This window comes from Diabrotica virgifera, chromosome 4 (genome assembly GCF_917563875.1).
Source record: "Diabrotica virgifera virgifera chromosome 4, PGI_DIABVI_V3a".
Taxonomy (NCBI): Eukaryota; Metazoa; Arthropoda; class Insecta; order Coleoptera; family Chrysomelidae; genus Diabrotica; species Diabrotica virgifera.
In genome coordinates, this window is record NC_065446.1 from 257,523,019 (window position 1) to 257,546,466 (window position 23,448).

Consider the following 23,448-nt stretch of genomic DNA (forward strand, 5'->3'; position numbering starts at 1 on the left):
GGATATTCCTTTCGCATAGTGTGTCCAAAGTATTTCAACTTTCGAGATTTGGTGGTAGTTGATACCTCTCGGTTCTTCTCCATCTTCTAAGGAGTAAATAACAAATAGAGCAACGAAATCAAACAAGTTATATTTACTATGCGTTAGCTCCAATATTGAGAAAAAGAGAATTTAGACGAGATACTGTAACAAAAATAAGAAAACTTCTGTTGGAGTGAAAGTAAAAAGAAAGATATACTCCAACAGAAGTAAGGAAAAAAAAAAAAAAAAGAAAAGACTAAGGTAACTAGTTGGGGCCTCTTATGAAAATAAAAATGAAGGGGCTTCAGCGGTTGAGCCGAAGTAGGGAAAATAAAAAATACTACTTTGCAGTAGTACTGAAGAAAGGGGAATTAGAAGGGATAATAAGTAGACGTGGGAAGAGACAGAGGCAAACTGAATAGAGTTGGCTAGCTATAGATGCAAGAGAGCAACTTGACACTCAAGGATGGATACGGCTCGTTTGCATGCCTGTCGAAGAACAGTAGCTCTATGTAGATAGTAATAATGACTAACATATGAAATAATAAAATAAGAATAATGTACTGAAGAGGAATGAAGATGAATAATTTCTAAAGACGAACAAGATAAATAAATCTAACAAATCATGGGCGCCATGAAAATGATCTTCGATCATTCTCCCAGGTATCTTATACTGCTGTCAGATATTAAATATATCAAACCTGTAATAATGAACATAAAGGAATAATAAAAATAAATGATATACAAAATAAATAAACATATTTATTAAAAATAACTGCCAGATTTTTAACAATCTCTGAGTTAAGCAAGTTCATATTATGCTGTGACTCTAAAATGACATAAGTTATACAAGAAGATATATATATTTTAAAGATAACAACAATAATGTTATCTGTTACAAACTTAAATATAAGTACCTCTTACTAACATATAGGGTACAAAATTACATAAGTCTTCTACCAAATGGTTATAGTACGCCTGCTACGTACAACTAAAGGAAACCGACGAAGATGAAAATAATACAAATAAATAGGCCCAAGCCTCACTAAGAGAAAATACAATACTGAATAAAGCAAAATCAAATATACAAATGAATAAACGTTATAGAAGTGAAGTTAAGAAAAATACCGACAAAATGACCTAAATTAACCGAGCAAATGCAATGAAATAAAGTAACGACGAAGTAACCGAACAAACGAAATAAAGCGAATAAATACAATATTTGGGAAACAAGCAAGTAATGTTACAAAATAAATTTACCCGAATTACATAAACCAATATCAAAGCAATAATAAAGTATTAAAAACCTAATTTTCTCTAGGCTTATTCCTGTGCACAAGAAGTTACCGTAGATACAAAGTTTGGGAACCAAATAATCTAATATACAAATACATATGTCAAAAAAACAGAGGTAACCTAAATCTGGAAAAAAAACATAGTGTATTTAACAGATAGTCTGAAATATAAAAAAAACCAATAGTTACTAAAACTCCTCACTAAATGTTCCCAAACGAGGTTGCGGTTGCATCCTAGAAAATGAGCATCACTATGATGCACCTCCATGTCCCCCCCGTAGGCCCAGGTGGCAGGACGAAAAGGAGCTGGAATGTCCCCCAAAAAGCTTGTTCCCAAAACATACTCCCAGTTTGACTTGGCGGTAGCTGCAATAAGGTCAAGGTGGCTTCCCTAGGTAGTCAAGGTGGGTACGACATCACATGAGGGTTAGTTTTCTTCCAAACGGCTAAAAACATATACTTCGTTTGATTTCTCATATAAACCGGTAAACAAAAGTAAAGAGAAGAAGAAATAATCGAGGAAAACTTTTTAGAAGCAATAACATAAAAAAACAACCATTAAAAATGGAACAAAAACTAATCTCAGGTAACCTTGAACTATTTTGAGTTTGAAAACATGAACAAATAATGGCATTGCATTTGAAATAGGAATATAAAATATGACTTATCTGAAATAACATGAGATTAAGATAGTAATAGCCATCTACATACATTTTATATACCTTAATGAAATGGTATTGAACCAGACAAAGATAGTTACATGACAATTTATAGATTATATTGGAAATGAAAATTTATAGATATATTGGATGTTCAATCGGTTTAAAACGTACAGAGAAATGGTAATTATTTCCAATATTAATTTGAGGACTTCAAAAATGTTTGGTTATGTAAAACCAAAAACCCCATTAATATAAAGATCGATATAAAGATAATATAAAGATCGAAATAATCTACATCCTTCACCTAAGGGACTGGCTAAGAACATTTAACAATGAACCAACTATTTCATATATTCAAGGTTAACTAAAAAACATTAGTAGAAAAAACGATTTACCGGTTAATTTTTTTTTTTCCTCTTCCACTGATGGTACTCCCATCCTTACTCCAGGAAACCCGTACTCCAGGAAACAAGTGGTGGTAACTTTTTACTATACTTCCAAACTTAGTTGAAATAAAAATTAATTTCGAAGAAATTAACCGCCATTTACGGTACTAACCACCAACACCAACCTGTCAACCTCGCAGCCACCGGCCAAGTGCCTCTCATTCCTCCCACAGTCAGCGAGGAAAACGTCAAACTCTCACGGAACACGAATTAAACGACAAGGAACGGTTCAACAACTATGTTCCGTACAGTGTGACGTCACATGAGAAGTCCTTTACGATAAATTAAAGAATTTAAATGGGAGGTCAAGAGAAAATAATTATTTTTTTAAAAATAATTACAGCGCTAAAAATGATAATATAACGGGTGGACCGTTACAATACAAGGATAAAAATATTTAACACAATAGTGATACCGACTGTGCTCTATGTAAGTGAAGACTGAACAATTTTGGAAAAACGTAAGAGCAGGATAATATAGATGTCCTCTTAAAGCTCTTTAATGAAATTTGTCAGTCGGGTGATATACCCAATGAATGATTGACCTCAACATTTATTTGTCTCCCAAAAGCTAGAGACCACCGCACCATAAGCCTAATGTCTCACACACTTAAAATGTTTTTAAAGATCATTCATAAACGCATTTACCAAACACTTGATATGGATATTGAAGAAACCCAATTTGAATTCCGCAGAGGCGTAGGTACCCGTGAAGCTCTCTTTGCATTCAACGTACTAATCCAGAGATGCTTGGACGTGAACCAGGATATTATGTACATTTGTTTCATAGATTACAACAAGGTTTTCGATGAAGTCCGCCACAAACAGCTAATGGACGTCCTCAAAGCAAAACAATTACAATACAATGACCTTCGAATTATAACAAATCTATATTATAAACAGCAAGCACACATACGCATTAACGAACACACATCAGAAAAGTTCGAAATTAAAAGAGGAGTGCGACAGGGGTATGTATTGTCATCACTACTATTCAATGCATACTCTGAAGAAATTATGAAAAGAGCTCTTGAGAGAGAAACAGCAGGAATAACGGTAAATGGAACGCCAATTAACAACATTAGATATGCGGACGATACTATCATAATAGCAGACAACCCTAAAGACCTCCAAAAGCTAATGAACAAGATAGTTGAGTATGGAGAAGAATATGGATTATCAATAAACATCAAGAAAACTAAATTTATGAGGATATCAAAAACCCAAAATAATGATGAAAGCCTGACAATTAAAGGTAAAACTTTAGAACAAGTAGAAAACTACAACTATCTTGGCACAATAATTAATCACACAAACGATTACTCCAAAGAAATCAAAGTTCGAATAGAGAAAGCAAGAACTTCGAATAGAGAAAGCAAGAACAAACTTCAATAAAATGAGGAAGGTACTTTGTGCAAGAGAACTGAAATTAGACTTGAGAGTTAGGCTGGCAAGGTGTTATATTTTCTCGACTCTGCTTTACGGGATAGAAGCATGGACACCTAACGCATCGACTACTAAAAAGTTGGAAGCATTTGAACTGTGGGTGTATAGAAGAATCCTGAAGATATCATGGACCGAGCATATAACAAACAACGAAGTCATGAGAAGAGTCAACAAAAGACTGGAAATATTGGAAACAATCAAGACACGAAAGCTGCAGTACCTGGCCTGGGACATGTTATGCGTAATGAGAGATACAACATACTTCAGTTGATTAAACAGGGGAAAATCCAGGGCAAGAGAAGTGTAGGAAGGAGACGAATCTCGTGGTTGCGTAACTTGAGGGAATGGTACGGATGCACATCAACCGAACTATTCAGAGCAGCAGCATCTAAGATCAGAATAGCCATGATGATTACCAACCTCCGTCGCGGAGATGGCACGTGAAGAAGAAGAAGAAGAAGAGCAGGATAAATGCAATGGAGATGAGACACCTAAGTAGTGTAGTTGGAAAGACAAAATGGGATAGATTAAGCAACGAGACTATTAGAAGAATGGCCAACCAAGAACAAATAATATATAAAATTGCAAAGACACAAATAAACTGGTGTGAGCACCTGACGAGGATGCGTCCCAACAGAATTAAAGAAAAGTTCACGAAGCAAAGAACATCTTAAATGAAAAAAAAGCAGACCGAGAAGAAATAGAAACCTGCAAGTAAGAAAATAATGAAAGGGATGGGTCAATTTAAATTAAAATAGCTAGCCCAATTCCGACACCATGATAGGGTCAAAGAAAGGGGAGAAAGAAAGAAAGAAAGAGGTCATAAGTTGTTGCCACCTAACACTTGATATTATTCTACGTTATTTTTTTGGTTTGTACAGTGGAATTTATAGTTATTCTAAAAGATAACGTCACTGCTCTCATTCCTGGAGCTTTACAGATAAATAATTTTCGGAGCAATATATATGTTACGGACAATGACGTAAATCCGGCCAATAACGTTATTGGCCGGCCAATAACGACAATGGCCGGTTGAATTGGTCATTGTCGACAATGGCCGGATATTAACGTTATTGTCCATAGAAACTGGACATTGATGATAATTTTAAATTCTTGATAACATTTCGTGACATTTCTATCATTGCCCGGCCAATGTCGACAATGCCCGTTGTTAATCGGTCAATGTTGAAATTTTGACTAAAAGATAGGTTATGTGTAGGTTTACTACTGTTTACTTCATGTGTGTATATTGTGTATTTTTTTCGTTTGTAGTTTCATTTGCACCATACTGTATATAAAAATATTATTATTTTCTTGTTTCCATTTATGAATATGTTTACCATATTATGGTAAATAAAGACGTTTTATTTGTTTTTAATAACTAGGTACTTATATTTCTGCAACTATGTTCAGAAACATCTTAGTATCTCATTTTAAACACTTATTGACTCACACCGATTATCTTCCGAGGCATCGATTTATCAACATTGGCAATTTGCTTCTGGCCACTGTCGTTATTGACCGGTTATTGATGAAAAATCTAATTTTACGTTAAGTTTTTACAACATTGGCCAATAGCTAAGGTTATTGTCGTTAATGGCCGGGCATTGTCGTTAATAACCAAGGAAAATGGATATTCACGACAATGCCCGGCCATTAACGTTAATGTCCAATTTACATCATTGACCGTAACATATACAAGAAATGCACAATAACTATATACGAAATTAACACTAAGACAAGAAGTAGAAATGGAATTGGGAGATGAATAAGCGGCATTTAGACCATAAAAACAGATAAGTGACATCATATATCATTAGGATCCTAATGGAAAGGAGCATAAACACTGGGGGAAACTAGTATTAGCATAGACCTAAGAGCAGCATCTGACACGATAGAAATACAAATTATAGGAAAATACTTGCTTTGTCATTCTATATGTTTTAGTAACGGAGGAGTGTATTCGCGAATAGCGGACAGATGTATAGACAGGCATGAAACCGGAAATATATATTTCCTTTCGTCTTGCTAAGCCGCGTCGAATAATATATTCCTTGTACTATTTCGGCGACTTCAAAACAGTATACCAGTAATTTAATACCATCACTCACCTTTAATAACATCCTTGAGTTATAAGCTTTCATTTATAGGCTATTGATTATATTCAAAATAAGGTAGCTAAAAGGAACTACAACGTTAACGGGGTTTTATTATTTCATATGGTCAATGGATATCTATATATGAAAAAACCGCGGAGTGCTACCATTTAAAGGGGTGCGTTTTTGAGAAATGGGTGAATTAGTTCCTGGGCACAGGTTACATTAGGGTGAGTACTATGCACTTTTATTACAAACATACCTACATAAAAATTGTTTCTGGTTAAATTTCCTATCTAAATATCACTTTTTAAAGTCAATGATACTTTTTTTTACAAAAATATATTCAAAAGAAAAAGCACAAAGAAACCCAAAAGAAAGAAATTTCGTTTTTTATCCCATAACTTTTGTCTACGAGGATATAGGTATAGACATTGCTTTACAGAAAAAGAACCTACATATTTCTTCTTTAAAATATTGTTTAGTAGAGGTAATTAAGATTTATAGTTTTCAAAATATGATTTTTCAAAGTTCGCGACTCACAGCAATTTTGGGCAATTTTCCTTGTTATTTCGCAAATATTGTTCTGTAACTTTTTTCTGCGTAACTTTATGGTATGGTACACGTAATAGAAATATAAATCAATTACCTTTAAAATGGTGTAGTGTATAACCATTGTATAACGTTTTACGACTTTTTTTTAAAGAGATTATGGTTTTTCAAGGTTTTATACTTTTAACGATTTTTTATAATATAATATAAAAATAAAATAATATTATTATATAATATATTATACATTATATAATATTATATTATATATAGTATATATCTGTACATAGGAAGCATACTATCCTAAGTCACATTTTCATAATTTTACAGGAGGAGCACTTAAACATTATATTTTATGTTTGTTCAAAAAATGATAAGTAATTAATAATTGTAGTGAAAACTATTGTCGGTATTTAAAAATTGTATTATATATAGTTTGCTGTGGTATTTTGAAAGTAAAGTAAGGGTTTAAAGATAATAAAATAATGGACTTAGGATATATTACCTCTAAGTTATAAGCCTCCTTATATTTATAATACACATATACTAAGTCCTCATAAATTGGTTATCTGTGTAAAAAAACTCGTCAATATTTCTTTATTTATTTTATTTAGTTATAATTAACATACAGTTTTCAAATTACATGTCATCATTATCATTAGGGTACTCGGATTATTCGTTTGAATGTGGCAGATTTTTATAGAAATCATGGCAATAGGATGGCAAGTATAAGAGTAAGTCCACAAGATCACTATATTTTTTTGTTGATATAGGAATCAATTGCATATTCATTTGGGTTAAGTTTCTGGCAAAATGATATCACCTCTTTTATTTCGTCTTAAGTCAACCATTTGAAAAGTGTCACTGTTGAATGATGTTTTATATTGAAGCATTCCAAAATTTTCTTTGGTAACACGTAAGATCACTGATTTTGAAATTTGAAATGCCCCTCTATCAGTATTTATTTTCCGATAATTAAACGGACCTGTTTCAAGAATATAAGCATTCAAAATTTTTAAAATCATTGAGTTCCATGTTGACAGCTTCGTATTTATTTGAGCACTGACGAATAAATTGTTGCCAGTCCCAGGGTGTTAATATAGTTAGAGTGGGTAGTTTTTCCGTTTCCTTTCTATATTAGCGTGTACTGAATCGGATTCCATATGCGTGTGCGCCTTTAGAAGAAATTTACAATCTATTACTTGTAGTTTGGGATATCTTTGAATGAGGTAAAATGCACACATTACACATAGGTTTTTGGTCTGGCCCCAACAGTTATCTGCCCATATGGTTACACATTTGACGTCAGATGAAGGACTATTTAGATCAGCCCACTTTAAAATTCCCGAAGCAATTTCATTTCCTACTCTGTTTGCTTTGGTTTCATCCCACATTACACAATATGCAGCACTATTATATCCATCGTATAAAGTGTTTTTCAAAGTCCATAATTTTCGCTTATAAAAATTTACACAATTGGTCAAATATGGCGTTGGAAGGCACTTTTGTAGATCACCAGTCAGTACTTTGTGCTTTATATTTACTTTTGCTTCGGCCATATCAATAGATTTAAATTTATATCTGTCTTCTGCTTCTTTTAAGTGCGTATCTTTCTCGTTTTCAATCAGTTGTTTCTCAGAATCATTATCAATTGCTCGTATTTTAGCTGCAAACATATCGCAGTCGTCACAAGTGTCTACCTCTGGGGGTTTAAATGTTAAATTAAATTGCTTATTAAATATATCGCGATATAGCCAGGGCTTTGCTATGTCTTCAGTAGCATCCTTATTCTCTGTTTTTTCCTGTTCGTATAATTTATACATTTTTTCAATATTTAAATCAGGCCCTAAATAATTCTTTTTGGACCTTTCCCGATTGTAGTGACACTCGTATTTGGGAAAAGATGAAATATGTGATACCACAGAATGAATCATTTTTTTTGTTGTCTTATTACTTGGCTCACGAGTGCCCCTAAGATCCCGTTGAACCATGCCGCCATCCTGTCGCTTTGATAAAGCAGTCTTCACTACTTGTTGTGAAATACTTAACGTGTTTAAGAACATGGTTCTACAAACTTCAGATCTATTACCGTTAATTACAAAAGAGTAAACCAAAGTATTTGATCTTAGTTTAGATTCATCTCCTGAGCGCGACCTACTTCGTTCTGTAGGTTTCGTTTGGACACAAAATAATATAAATTGCCTTTTGATGTTATAATCTGCTGTATCATTCCAATATTTTTTGAAAATATCTTCCCTTTGAGCTTCAGATAATTTTGAACCACATTTCATGCGGCAAGATGTTCCGCATGACACTTTTAAGTTTTTGCAAGGAACATTCTTACCCTTCTTACTAACATAGGCCCTTCCACCAACATAGTTTCTTTTTCTCTCATTCGCTTTCCAGTTAAGAACATGTTGTGTTCGTTTCTTTCCTGTTTGCTTTATTTTTGTTTTATTGACGACTTTTCTTTTGGTCACTAGACGATTGGGATTTATAGTATCTTCTACTGTATTAGGTAAAGAGTCTGGTATAGCATTAGATGTACTTGGCACACCTTCTGGAAATGCCGATAAAGGTACAGGAAACCTACTTCCACTTTCATCTGAATCAGTGTCCGAATCTGGTTGATAATCTTTATCCTTTATTGAGTCATCGCTGTCACTTAAATAAAGGTTGGCATTTACCACAGAACTTTGTTTAGAGTGATTTTCTTCTGCAACACTAGCCGATTTGATGGCTGCATCTTGGCCGCATATATCGCTAAGTTCGTGATGTGGTAGGGTTTCTTTATCTTCACCTGCAATAGAAAGTTTCGTTACAACGGAAGCAGAGTTTAAATAAAATGATTAAAATTAAAGATATTTTTATTAACATTTAGAAAAGCAGTAAATATTGCATTTATTTTTTCACGACTGACTGAAAAAAATAGTAAATTAGTGATAAAAACTTACCTTTTTGTAATCTGGGGTCTGTATTTAAAGACTTAGGTATGTCGGAGAGCGACAAATCTAATATCCTTAAACTTCTTTTGCGAAAAGCCATTGTTAAAGCAATAAAAGACTCACTAAATACCTTCTCTAAAATAACACGCTTTCGACTTTAAATCTGTTATCTGTTTGCTATGCTGGTAGGTTAAAAACTAAATATTATATTATTTTCAGAATGCGCCTGTCTGTCATTAATGACGATTTTTCGTTAAAATACTGCTTGGTACAACCTAATAAATTAAGTAATAATTAAATCCAATCTCCAAAAGACATAAACACAACAAATTAGGGCGGCCTGTAAACCTTAAAATTACTAAACCAATATTCTAAACAGTTACACTTGATGTGCACTTAATAGTCTATGCATTTAACTTGAGTTTGTTTTAAAAAGATTAAGTTCCACGAAAATGCACACCTGTGTGTATGTTTTATTATATACTTGATATATTTTCCTTGAGAGGCATATAATCCTATAATGGACTTAGGATACGGTTTATAATATTTCATTTGGAGGAATATAAGTTTAAGTCCAGATAAGATTATATACCTCTAAAGCAAACTGGACATAGTATACATAGTTTCTCGTCTAATTTCGTTTCTAAAAGAGTTTGGACTTAGTATAGTATTCCCCTGAATAATATAGTGTATTCCGATCCCAGTTATGCAATAAAGTATTTTTCTGAAAAAATGGACTTAGGATAGTATGCCTCCCATATACAGATATAATATAATATTATATTATATATTATGTAATACCTAATATAAAAAAATATAATTTTTTACATTTTTTACGATTATTTTTGAAATTTCTCATTAATAACTTTTTTTTCTTGTACATGAATATACTATATATGTTACAGTTCAAGTTGATTATCCAGTTGGAGTTGACTCCAACTAGTTGGAGTCAACTCTAACGGCTGGTTTCAGTAAAAGTTGATTATAAATATAAAATGAAGATTTATATTCAACGTGTACTAGTAAAAGTAGACTCCAACTAGGAAAAGTATACTCTTCCTAATGCCATTTAGTAAAAGTTGATTTTGATTCACACAATCAGCCGATTCTAGCAATCAAATGTTACTGAATATGTTCAAATTAGTCTAGGCTGTATCGTCGCCCCCCTTAGGTAAATTACTCCGATTCGAATTTTTTGCACAAACTTACTCAAAAAGAGGCCCTTATAACAAATCTACTGGGTGTCAGGCAGTACCTTGATCGATAAATTGTTTAAACAATTTTTTTTAGACAAATTCACAAAAATAATTTTTTCACTTCGAACAATTTTTTTAGATCATTTGGGTTATTCTGAGCAAAAAAAGGTATTTTGTGATTTTTCTCTAAAATTGATTGTTGTCGAGTTATACGCGATTTAAAATTTGAAAAATGCGAAAATAGCCATTTTCAAGGCTTAATAACTCGGTTAAAATCCATTATTATGAAAGTCAGAAAGTGACCAAATCAAAGTTTATAGCCCCCTCTACAAGATCCAGCAGAAATTTTTGTCACTATTTTATTACTAAGCTTTATCTTTAATTATTAACAATGAGCGCTAAGTGCGTATTAGGCGGCCGTCAATGGTGAGTGCTAAAGAGATGCACCATTCCAGCCGTCCAATGGTGAATCTCACTCGCACTTACATTGACGGCCGCCTCAATACACGGTTAGCGCTCATTGTTGATAATTAAAAATAATATCTTATTAATGAAATAATGACAAAAATTTCTTCAGGATCTTAGAGGTAGTTTTAATCTTTGATTTTTTTTAGTTTCTGACTTTCATAATATATAATATCGTATGGCATTTTTGCCTTTCGGACAGTTCCGGCGCCAATTACATCTTTAACCCTGTTTCAAGTAACTAGTGTCGATGTACACTAGCCCAGGGGGACCGACTGCTTAACGTGCTCTCCAAGGCACGGTGAGACGGCTCGTGTCATTATTGAAAATGAAAATGGTTTGTCTTTAGCAGGGCTCGAACCCACGTGCACTGGCGTATGAGGCCAGCGATTATGCCGTTACTCCACGGCCGCTCGCTCGACTTTCACAATAATTATCTTTAACCGAGTTATTAAACCTTGAAAATGGTTATTTTGGCGTTTTTCAAATTTTAAGTCGCTAATAACTCGATAACAGTCAATTTTAGAGAAAAAAAGGCCCAACGGATCAAAAAAAAAATTTGTACGAAGTGAAAAAATTATGTATTTTTGCGAATTTGTTTAAAATCATTGTTTATCGCCAAACTTCACTAAAATCATTCATTATTGTACTCATTTGCCCTCATTTTCGGCAGTAAAGTAACACTTTGTTGTATTGAAAGAAGAATGTTACTTTACCTGCCGCGATAATTAATCAAATTAACCGAGATTGAATGAAAGTGGTCAATGGCAGCAATCGATTATTTATTTGAGTGAAATTAAAATTTATTTACTTTAATTATTAAAAATATTGTACAAAATTTATCTTATTATTAATAAAATTTATGTCAAAAAGTAAAATTCTGTAGTGTTTCGCAATTATATTCATACAAAATAAATCAAAACTTTACAGATTTAGTAATTAGGTAGGTATACAATATTGATATAACTATCGATTAAACATCAAAACCGGCCATCATGCAAAAGTCATCTGTCATTACTGTCATTACTGTCATACGATATTTTTATTTCGTCTAAAATTAAAAAAAATTCCTCAAAGTTGTAAGTAAGTGTTAATGTTTTTTATGATTGACGATACAATTTTGTACGCACCACCTCAATACTCTTTATCGAACGCGTCTGTTTCTCTGCTCGTAATATCAGACTCGTTCGATAAAGAGTCACTTTACTGACTGACTTTACTGAAATTGGTTAAACAATTTTTCGACCGTGGTACCGCGTGACACCCTGTGTATTTGTTATAAGGATTGTTATACGGATGTATTTCTTTGAGTAAGTTTGTGGAAAAAATTGAATCAGAATAATTTACCTAACGGGGGCGACGTTAAAGACTACACTAATAAGTAGTTGAAACGGTCAAAACAAAGAAACGCACACTCATCAAAAATGCACTTGAGATTCTCGTATAATCAACATTTACTGAATCAATCCAGGAAGAGTCAACTCCAACTAGTAAAAGTTGATTTAAATTTTTAAAATCAACTTTTACTGCTCGTTTCAGTTGGAGTTGACTCCAACTAGTTGGAGTCAACTCTAACTGAGAATCAACTTGAACTGTAACATATATATTGCTTAATAAAGAGGGCTTACTTTCAGTTCTTTAAAATGGTGTATCATCTATATTTAAATATTGGAAACCAAGTGTTTCTTTGATATTTTTTACCTGTATTATTTAAAATTATTTCTTTTACAAAAATTACATAAACATTAGTCTTAGAAAACATCATTTTAGTTAAAATTATTTAAACGTTGACATTTAAAAAATTTTCAAAATCAAAGTCCATCTCTTCGTTAGCATTAGCTTCAATATCTTCTTCTGATACCTCAGTTATCTTAGAGTTCCCACAATTAGTACCCATGCACATGCACCCTTTGCAGAATATTGGACAACTAATTCTTATCTTCCTACAACCGCAGTTTTTTGTACATCCTTTGGTACATTTACATGCCATTTTTTCAAGCAAAGCTTGTGGTGCAGGAGCTTTGACAGTAAATATTGGAATTAATTAATATTTTGAAGTTTGCCTGGCCGAGTCAGGTGAATCCAAAGTATTACCTATAAAAAATAAGATTCAATCATAACACACAATCACATGAAAAAGTTATAATGAGAAATTTAAAAAATAATCCTAAAGTCAAAAATCGTTGCAAGTACTTATTACATTTTGAAAAAGCATATCTTATTCAAAAATAACCCTAGAATTTTTTATAATACACCATTTTAAAGTAAACAGAATAAGCTTTCTTTTTTATTATATAATATATACCTAATTTAGAAAAAAAAGTTATAATGAGCAATTTAAAAAATAATCGTAAAAAATATAAAAACTCGTTAAAAGTATAAAATCTTGAAAAAGATAACCTCTTTAAAAGAAGTCGTACAACATTATACAGTAAAACATTTTAAAGGTAATTTCAAAGTTGCGTAGAAAAAAGTTACAGAACAATACTTGCGAAATAACAAGGAAAATTGCCAAAAATTGCTGTGAGTGGCGAATTTTGAAAAATCATATTTCGAAAACTGTAAAGCCTAATGACCTCTACTAAACATAATTTTAAAGAGAAACAAGTTTTTTTTTCTGTGAAGCTATGTCTATACTTACATCCCCGTTGACAAAAGTTATGGGACAAAAAACAAAATTTCTTTCTTTTGGGTTTCTTTGTGCTTTTTCTATTGAATATATTTTTGTAAAAAAAGTGTCTTAGACTTTTTTGTACTTGTTTGTACCAAAAGTGCATAGAACTCACCCTAATGTAACCTGTGCTCAGGGACTAATTCACCCATTTCTCAAAAACGCACCCCTTTAAATGGTAGCACTCCGCGGTTTTTTCAAATGTAGAGGACCGTTAACCATATGAGATAATAAAACCCCGTTAACGTTGTAGTTCATTTCTATAGTACATAATCAATAGCCTATTAATACATCTTGTCATTATATCATTGTATATACAATACGGTATATTGACGAAGGAGTTATGTTTACAAAGTTCGTGGTACAGAAGGACGTGGATAATTCAACGTTTTCACATTTTTTCAAAATGGGTGAAAATAACAAGAATTAGCAATAATTCCAAAACCTGTTAGGCAGACTAAATTACCAATTAGAGCTTTTCAAGAGAAACAGGTAGTAAACAGACTAGAGGAAGAAAGAAATGAAAGGCAAGATAGAAACAAAGAAAGTTTACTTCTAGGAGAAACAACAGAGATATTAACCTTCCGATGACCAACCTTTTTTTGTTACACGGATGACCAAGGGGGAAAAATGACCCCAGGTCAAAAACGTCAAAAATGACATTTAACAAAAAAATAAGTTTTTTTTTAATTTTTAATTTTTTTTGGCATGGACTTTATGTCATTCAGCCAGTCACAACATAAGTATTAGTGTCATGTGTAGTGTGTATGTTGAGTAAGTGGCTTGCTACTTTGCAAAGTCGACGTCATTAGCGTAAAACTAGTTGTAATTACACATAATAGACGCTATTTTACTAAACATCAACTTCAGAATATATTTTTTATTCGTAAAATATAGGGAATTTTTTTTATTTCAAAATATGAGGATATCTAGAATGACATTAAAGTCAGATAAAAAAATAATGAGTTAAAAATTAAAAATACTTTTGAATTTATTAAAGAAAAACATACGCTGGGGTCACAATTTCCCCCGCTTGGTCATCCGAAGGTTAAACAGATGGACTTCCAAGATCTGTTAAATACAGACCAGCAAGAAGAACTATTAGAGGGAAATGAGAATTGGCAAGAAGATGAAGAAGGGACGTACAAGGAACAAACTTTGAATGACGTCAAAGAAATAATAAGAGACCTAAAAAATAACAAAATGGCAGGACAAAGTGGAAGAAATCTTTTTCAGATTTTTCACTGGACTATTTTACCAGGCATTCCTCTGGACAACTATATCTCTACATGCATTGTAAATATTTATTTACATCAAATTGTGCCTACAACAAACTGTGATTTTTAGCGATACCAACGACTCGGTAAAAGAGCTTATTGTTAGTAAGGTAGGTGCGTATAAAAATAAAAGATTCACAATCGCCGATACTGTTGTGGGTTTGGCATTCTATAAATACCCAACGAATTGGTTTAGGTGGGTTGACAAACTCGAGCTAAATGCTTTAATTGCTTTTTCTTCGTATAGGTGAACTTATTGGTTTGGGAAGATTCTTATTATGCATTTAATGGGTGTCCCGAAAAGGCAAAATTACTGTAATGAATGAAGATAAGTGTTTAATCAAAAGTTATAGATTATATTATCGTTTCATGGAATAGTTTTCTATAGATGGAACTGAATCGCCTTGATATAGGTAATAGTCAATTTCGTTCCTCAAGACATCGAAAATAATGGATTTGATTACATTTATATTTACATATAACAGACAATGTGTCTCTTTTACTTTATACAACTGCTCTCCATAGTTGTGACTAGCGTTACCAGGTGTCCCGATTTGCGCGGGACGTCCCGATTTTCAAGGGTCTGGGGACGCGTACCGATTTGTACCTGATCGGGACACTAAATGTACCGATTTTCACACACGAAAACCAATTTCAGGAAGACTTACAGTGAATTTTATAACTATGTTATAAAAACAAGGCACTCCTAAAAGCGGCAAAATCAAATGAAAAATATAATTTTAATACAAAATAAATAATTTACTTAATCTACATTTTTTTTTGTAATTTCGTCTGATTCTTATTATTATGTAGGATTAAATACAGATTACAGAAACACCTTGTAGTCCAGTAAATGAACGGGAAATACGGCGATACCGTGTAATTTTCAGGATCAACTCCGAACTGAATGAAAATTTGGACGGCTTGTGCCGTTGGTTGCTTTTACTCGGGGGTGACAGTCACCCCTAGTTTGGGGGTAAAAAACCGCGCGTTTAAAATAAGTCCGGAGATGAATAAATTGACTAATTCTAAGCAATTTTAGTTCTATAGAATTTTAACTTGCTTAATACTTTTTGAGTTATTTACGAATGAAAATGTTTATTTTTCGACAAAAAAATCACGTTTTCAGGCGATTTTCACAAATTACTCAAAAAGTAAGTATTTGATCAAAAAAAATATTCTAGCAAAAATGTAGCATAATATAAAAAAATGAAAAAAATTGTGAACTCGTAAAGTGTATAGACCCAGCAAAAGCAAAGTTGTAGCTCATGAAAAATACGTTATTATTCGTCAAATTCCAAATCAAATATTTCAACGGGAAATAACCAAGAAATGAAGCACTTTTCACGAAAAAACAATTAAAACTTTTTTAATAAAGCTTTATTTTTATGTTTTAAAAAAGTTTCTAGCATCAAAACTAAGCGAGTTGTGCTCAAAATCAAGTAGACTCCTTTTTTTTTGGTAAAAAAATCGTGAAAATCTCCCCCTACTTAGCACCCCAAATGAAATTAATCGTTACCGCTTTACAAACAATTTACTTTATTAATGTATTTTTTACATGATTGAAAGGGCCTGAACGAGTCATTAATCACGAGTGTATGCAAAATATGAACAGCCATATTTGAACCAATTTTTGTTTAACAGGAAAACAAAATGAATCTATCATATTTATAAAAGCAAAACCTATCTACTTTTTACTCATTGAAATTTTTAGTATCCCTAATACTTTTTAAGTTATTTTGAAAAAAGGACATTTTCCAATATTTTAGGAATTTTTTTTTCTATAAAACCATTTTTTTTTTCAAAATTAAGCACTCCCAACCGGTAAACCTTACAGATCGTATAAACAATACACATAAAGTAAATGGTAAAGCGGTAAGGATCAATTTTATTTACGGTGCTAAATAGTAGGAGATTTTCACAATTTTTTTTACCAAAAAAAGGAGACAACTTTATTTTGAGCGTAACTAGCTTAATTTTAATGCTAGAGATTTTATTTGCTACTGGGCTATTGTTGTTTATTTGTCCCGATCTACAACCCTAAATCCCGATTTGTTTTTGTTTATGTACCGATTAAAATCAAATCGGACCTGGCAACACTAGTTGTGACGGTATGGGACGATTGTGCAGATTTTACCTGAGATGTTCAGCTGGGTGGACGATTGCGTCGAATTAACTTAGATGGTACCTAATCCCTGTATTTGTCACTAAAATAAATTTAAAAAAAAAACAGTAAAATCCTTTATAAAAGATATATATTTAATATCGAAATAAGATGCCGCATTGAAATTGCACGATCCATTTTTAAGAAACTGAGGAATCTTTTCTGTAATCGCAATATCAATATAACGCTCCGGATAAGAATGCTTCGTTGTTATATTTTCTCCACCCTCTTGTATGGGGTTGAGGCATGGAAACTAAAACAATCCAACATTAAAAACCTGGAAGCATTCGAAATGTGGTGTTATAGACGTATTCTGAAAATATCATAGACAGATCGTAAAACAAACGCACAAGTACTCGAACAACTAGGAAAACAACGCGAAGTTTTAAATTCCATAAAAATCAGGAAGTTGGAATATTTGGGGCACATCATGAGAAGTGAAAAATACGAACTATTAAGGAATATAATGCAGGGCAAAATCAAAGGCAGAAGAAGCGTAGGAAGACGTAAAATCTCGTGGCTACGCAATCTCCGTGAATGGTTTGGATGCAGCTCAATTGAACTATTCCAGCGCGTAACTAACAAAATTATAATTGCCAGAATGATTTCCAACCTCCGATAGGAACGGAACTTTAAGAAGAAGAAGAATTTAATATCCCTAAAAAGTGCTACATCAGAATCACATAACTAGTTTTCGATTGGTTTACCAATCATCATCAGTGCTTACGTGAAATTTACATGCTAACCACCAAGATTATAATTTTAGAAAAATATGTGGGTCAAAGCCCTGTACAAGTAATCCGTCAAGAAAACATCGGTTGAAAATGCTAACTTGAGCATTGATGTTTAAAGTATTTTACTAATATGCCCCAGGTAACATCTGAGCAGTGGTTTGACTTTTTCCCATGGTGAAACCACAGCTGAGATGCTTGAATTAGATGGAACGAGATTGAAAACAATGGGAACCTTCTCTGGTAACACCTCCGAAGCTTCTACAATTTGCATGCAAGCCATAACGGATGCTGAGACTAAGGTAGGTGCTGGTGCTGGTAGGATGTAGACTAACATTTTTTGGTGTTGTTTTATGTGCTATTAGATTGAAAACTTAGTATTGCTAGCAGTTGGTGGTAGACTCGCTCAAACGAAGCAGTTAAAACCATTTTTAAGACTTTTGTAATTATTTTCAAAAAAATGCGATATACTGTGGACTAAATTTACATTATAATATTATATCTGACTTGTTTAACTGAGAATCTACATTATAGAGTAGAAGTAGAGTAGACATTTGATCGTCGGTTATATTTCAAGTTGACACTTGAGTAGATGCAAATTGCGGCAGGCAGCAGCAATTCTATATTTAGACGTTGCAAGCAGGAAGGTCAAAGAATTCGCGCCAGTTCGATGTTACAACCAAGTTTACACGACAACTAGGGATAAGATATTAGTCATCGCAAAGTAAGGGGCAAGCACGATATACATATTTTATATCTTTTTCATATTCCACGTTTTATCTTTCAACCGGAAGCGAATTATTTGCATTGGGAAACATGAATATTTATTCTCTGTTTATTTGCCACTACATATCAAAATTTATGTGCGTTGGGTGGTTTACTTTGAAAAGTCAGGTATGCATTTTGTACATAAACCAACTAGAAGAAATCACCGTATTGCATTATTGCATACTATAATAGTTAAAGAAACATTAGAACACTTCTAATAACGTGATAACCTCATATTTGAAAATTTATACTTCATTTGAAAATTATTGATAGCACGAGCAAAATTCTGAGTATAGCAATATATTATACTTAGGTACTACTTACTTAGTCCTAAGCCGTTCTACCAGGGTAACCAGGAGGGGTTTAGGGGTTATGACTATTGGAATCTACTTTGAGCTCTATACGCTTAACACCATACCCCCCAGAGACCTTCCAGTAGTTGTAACCCCCCCCCCCTTAGGATTTAGGATAATCCTGGTTACGCCGTTGGGTGGAGTTGAGTTTGGCATTGTAGTCTCCATGCTTTCCTGATTTCATCTACCCACATAACTCTTGGTTTTACTCTTTGGTTTTTCTCCTGCACCTGCACCCTCGTTTCGAACACTCGTTTTGTTAGTCTCTCGTTCGACATTCTACACACGTTCCCGAACCATCAAGTTGTTCCTCTACTATTTTTTCAATATGTAATTGGTTCTAGTTTAAGGTTTTGTCTGATTGTTTCGTTTCGTATTTTGTCTGTCCTCTTCCTGTTTGCTATTTTCCTCAGGAACCTCATTTCGACAGCATTGATCCTGGGTTTTTGTCTACCCGTGAATGTCCATGTCTCGCTGCTATACATTTGTGGCGTCACGCTTCAATTACTATTCTGCTAATTTTAATTTTTAATTTTTAATAACTTTTTCAAAATGAAATAATACCTCCCATTTAAAATTCACATTCTTTCGGCTCATAATATCTATACGAAACCAGATGTTAATGGCCTGTTCAGTTTATGTATGGGAAACGAAAATTCCACATTTAATAAATTACCTTATCAGACCTTATGTCAATAAATCACTTTTTAAATGCATTCGAAGACGGTTCTTAAAAACCACATAATGACAAACTGATGTTTGTAGTTCAGTAGGCACACTGTGCGGTCACACCCTCGCTAGAGTAACAAACCCTCTTTCACATTTCACGTTCTTTTTACCGATTAAAATAAATATATTATTGACATACAGTTTGTTGTTTTTATATTTATTTTAATTTCATTTAATCGTTTCCGTGGACAATAAGATCACACACTCAACCACTCCACGGAACACATTATTGTTGATCTAACCACTGATGTAACTACTGCCGTTTTTACTTTCTCCGGTATCTCTATTTTCCCCAAAAATTTTGTTTTCATAGTGTTAAATAAGCTTCGTGTTCGTCCCATTATCTCATTTATTTCCATGTCTTGTTTACCATTTGATTCAATTATTACTCCTAGGTATTTAAACTATTCCACTTGCTCTAGTCTAGTTGTTTCCCGTCTAATTCTATTGCGCGTGTCTGTCTGAACTCTTGTAACGGTTCACACGTTACGGAATCATTTTTGAATTCTTTAATTATTGTATAATTTATTTTCTGTTGATTTCTTTCAAATTCTCTAATTTTGTCGTAAATAAATATTTACGTGACGTCATACTTCGGTGTACGGAACGTACTCTACGCCACCTAGTGGCGAATATGACCTCGCGTTCTGAGAGTTTGACGTTTACTTACCTTGTCGAAGAAGCGGATCTCGCTCGTCACTCGACTTGTGTGCCCGGAATAGGTCAGCTGTAGTAGCCAAAATGGCGGGTTGATGATTTCAATTATAGTAAAGCCTTTTAGTTAACGCCTCCAGTTCACTAGTGAGAGGAAAATACCCATTATTTTCTGGAGGAGGGATTGAAGTACCTCGATGGAACCTCCATAAAATCAACCCGGTAAATACCTAAATACATATTAATATTTTTTTGACATACAGAGGTAAATGACATGCATGTTACATTATTTTTACATATCATAAAATATTTCTTCCAATTCAATTTTCCCAGTAAATTTATTAGTTGAATTTGGTATATTTTAATCAGTCTCATATCTATAGATAATTATTCACTCAGAGAAAATTCTAATAGTTTTAATTTTTGGTTATACTAAAGTCACTTACAACATCAATAAGAAGTATCCTATAATTATTTTAAAGAAATCGTATATTTATTTTGTAATTAAATCCCAAATTCACAAGTCGGGAATTTGAAATTGTCACATAGGTACATTAATTTTTGTCAAGGTCATGTATACAGTAATATTTTGTGAGTAACTAATGGCCTTTTTTTACATTAAAATCAATACTAAAAACACTTCCTTAGAGGGGGAAAAGACCTCCTAAACAGGTATAGACTCTTCCTGCACTCTCCGATTTAACCAGAATATTATGCAGCTGCTGCATTTTCGTGTTGCAAAAAAATTGAAAATGTTTATACATTTCTAAAAATATTTGCCTTTTATGTATATTATGTTGAAAAAACTAGTCATTTATAAAATGCCAAACTCAAGCTCTATCCCCAGCGCAATTACTATTCTGGCGTTATATATAAAAGGCGCCATGCCCAGCTTATTAAATCACTTTCACGATATACCTACAATAATTGGCTTAGCTGACTAACTGCAGAGCAGTGCCTGCTAATATTTATTGAGCTTCGGTAATTATAACGTTAAATTGTCCCAGGTGCATTGGCGTAACTAAACAGGGAGTTCTGTCTACGGAAATAGTCCAATCAAAACTATTGTTTTACAAATATAGTTGTTGATCTTTCTTGGTTATTAAGTATGTATAAATGAAACAAGGAAGAAGGAAAAAGGAAGCTTTCAAATAACAAATATACAACTTTATATTATTTAGGAGTTAAAAAAACTGCGATACACACCAGAAGCAGGATCAAGAGGGAGATATCCATACATAGGAGCAGATAGATGGTGCCTTTCTTCCTCGATATAAGAAATAAGAAATGCTTTTAATAGTGCTAGCTGGAAAATTATCGTCAGACTACTGGGTTACTTGGGAATATCTCCCTATCTGCAGAACTTAGTCAGGAACTACTTCACTGATAGGTGCATCAATATTGCGAGGGGTAGCTCTATAAGGACCACGACGGGAGTGCCGCAGGATCCGTTCTGGAGCCACTACTTTGGAATGTTCTGTTCCGTTGGTGTTTTACGGAAACAATTAAGTGAAATTAAAATAATCGTAAGACAACGAACAATAATATATTTATTTATTTTTGGTTAAAAAGGCGTGCTTATATCTCGTAAGAGGGTTTGTTATTATTTGCGGGATGAGGGTTTGTGTCAGACTGCTGCGGCTGAACTAAAAACACATGTCTGTAGTTTTACGTTGAAGACTAATTTATTGACATAAAGAGGCTGGCCCTTTATCTGGTGTTTTAAAAGCTGAAAACATTTCTGTAGTTTTAAGAAGCGTCTTCGAATGCATTTAAAAAGTGATTTATTGACATAAGGTCTGATAAGGTAACTATTTAATGGGGAATTTTGTTTCCCATAAATAAACTGAACAGGCCATCATCTGGTTTCGTTTAGAAAGAGATGTGAATTTTAAATGGCCCATATTATTTCATTTTGGAAAAGTTATTAAAAATTAAAATTAAAATTAACATTTAAAAAATAGTAAAATAGTAATTGAAGCGTGTCGCCACAGTTCTATAAAACGAGATTTTGGAGACCGACCTGGGCATTGGTGTACAGACAATAACATATGCGGATGACCTGGTGGTGCTACTGGAGCACAACGAAAACTGATCAATAATACATAGAGGGAACCGGGCCCTCAACAAAGTGAAGACATATAGGAAACAATGACCTCATGCTGGCGGTCAAGAAAACTGAAGCTATAATCATCAAGGGTCCGAGTGCTAGAGACAGAGGAGAGAAGAGAACTTCAACTCTGACAAGTATTATGAGGACCAGGGCACAGTATAAATAGGGACAGTAGAACCACTCTCCGAAAAATTGGAAGTAAAATCTGTAGTCGCGCATGGCGACCGCGCAATGTTCCTAGTCGCTTTTGCCCAACTCTCGCATTGCTAGTCGCATAGGAACGTACGGATTTTAACAGGGAAAACCCGCATCCACCACTGGTGAAATACCAATTGTGTACTGCCGATATTACTTCTTGAGATCAAAGCGCCGACAGAGGAGTGGTTTTACTGTGGAACCTCTATATACTGTGACCAGGGACTGCCAAAAGGAGAATTTTAAAGGAAGTGGTCAACTGTACTGTACTCCACTCGGCACCGGTATGGAAACAAGTGCTTAACGTCAAGAAATATAGGGGAATGCTAGAGAAAGCCCAAAAAAGCACTACTAAGGGTAGCACGCGCATATAGAACAACACTAACGGTGGCCATACAAGTGATCGCGGAAGTGTTACCCATCCACCTGATGGTGAAGGAAAGGGCGGAAACCTACAGGAAGGATGAGCAGGAGAAAATAGTGGCTAGGAATAGCAGCATAACGGAGTGGCAGGAAGAATAAACAAACAAGCATAGGGAGGCTTGGACTTCTTCTTCTTCCTTCTTGTATGCAGGCTTTAGAGCCTGTTTCTTCTTCAATATTAGCCTCCTAAATTATTTAAGTTATCGCACTATATTTTTCTTGGACTGCCAATACTTCTTCGTCCATTTGG

General features: G+C 33.6%; 1 long non-coding RNA gene across 1 annotated transcript; it reads right to left on the bottom strand.

The window, feature by feature from the left end:
* Positions 1-763: 763 nt before the first annotated feature.
* LOC126883388 (uncharacterized) lies at positions 764-2,751 on the bottom strand. The gene is made up of 2 exons (XR_007697634.1): positions 2,374-2,751; positions 764-1,762 (listed from the first exon to the last, which is right to left on the bottom strand). It is a non-coding gene; the product is annotated as an uncharacterized LOC126883388 (long non-coding RNA).
* Positions 2,752-23,448: the final 20,697 nt, after the last annotated feature.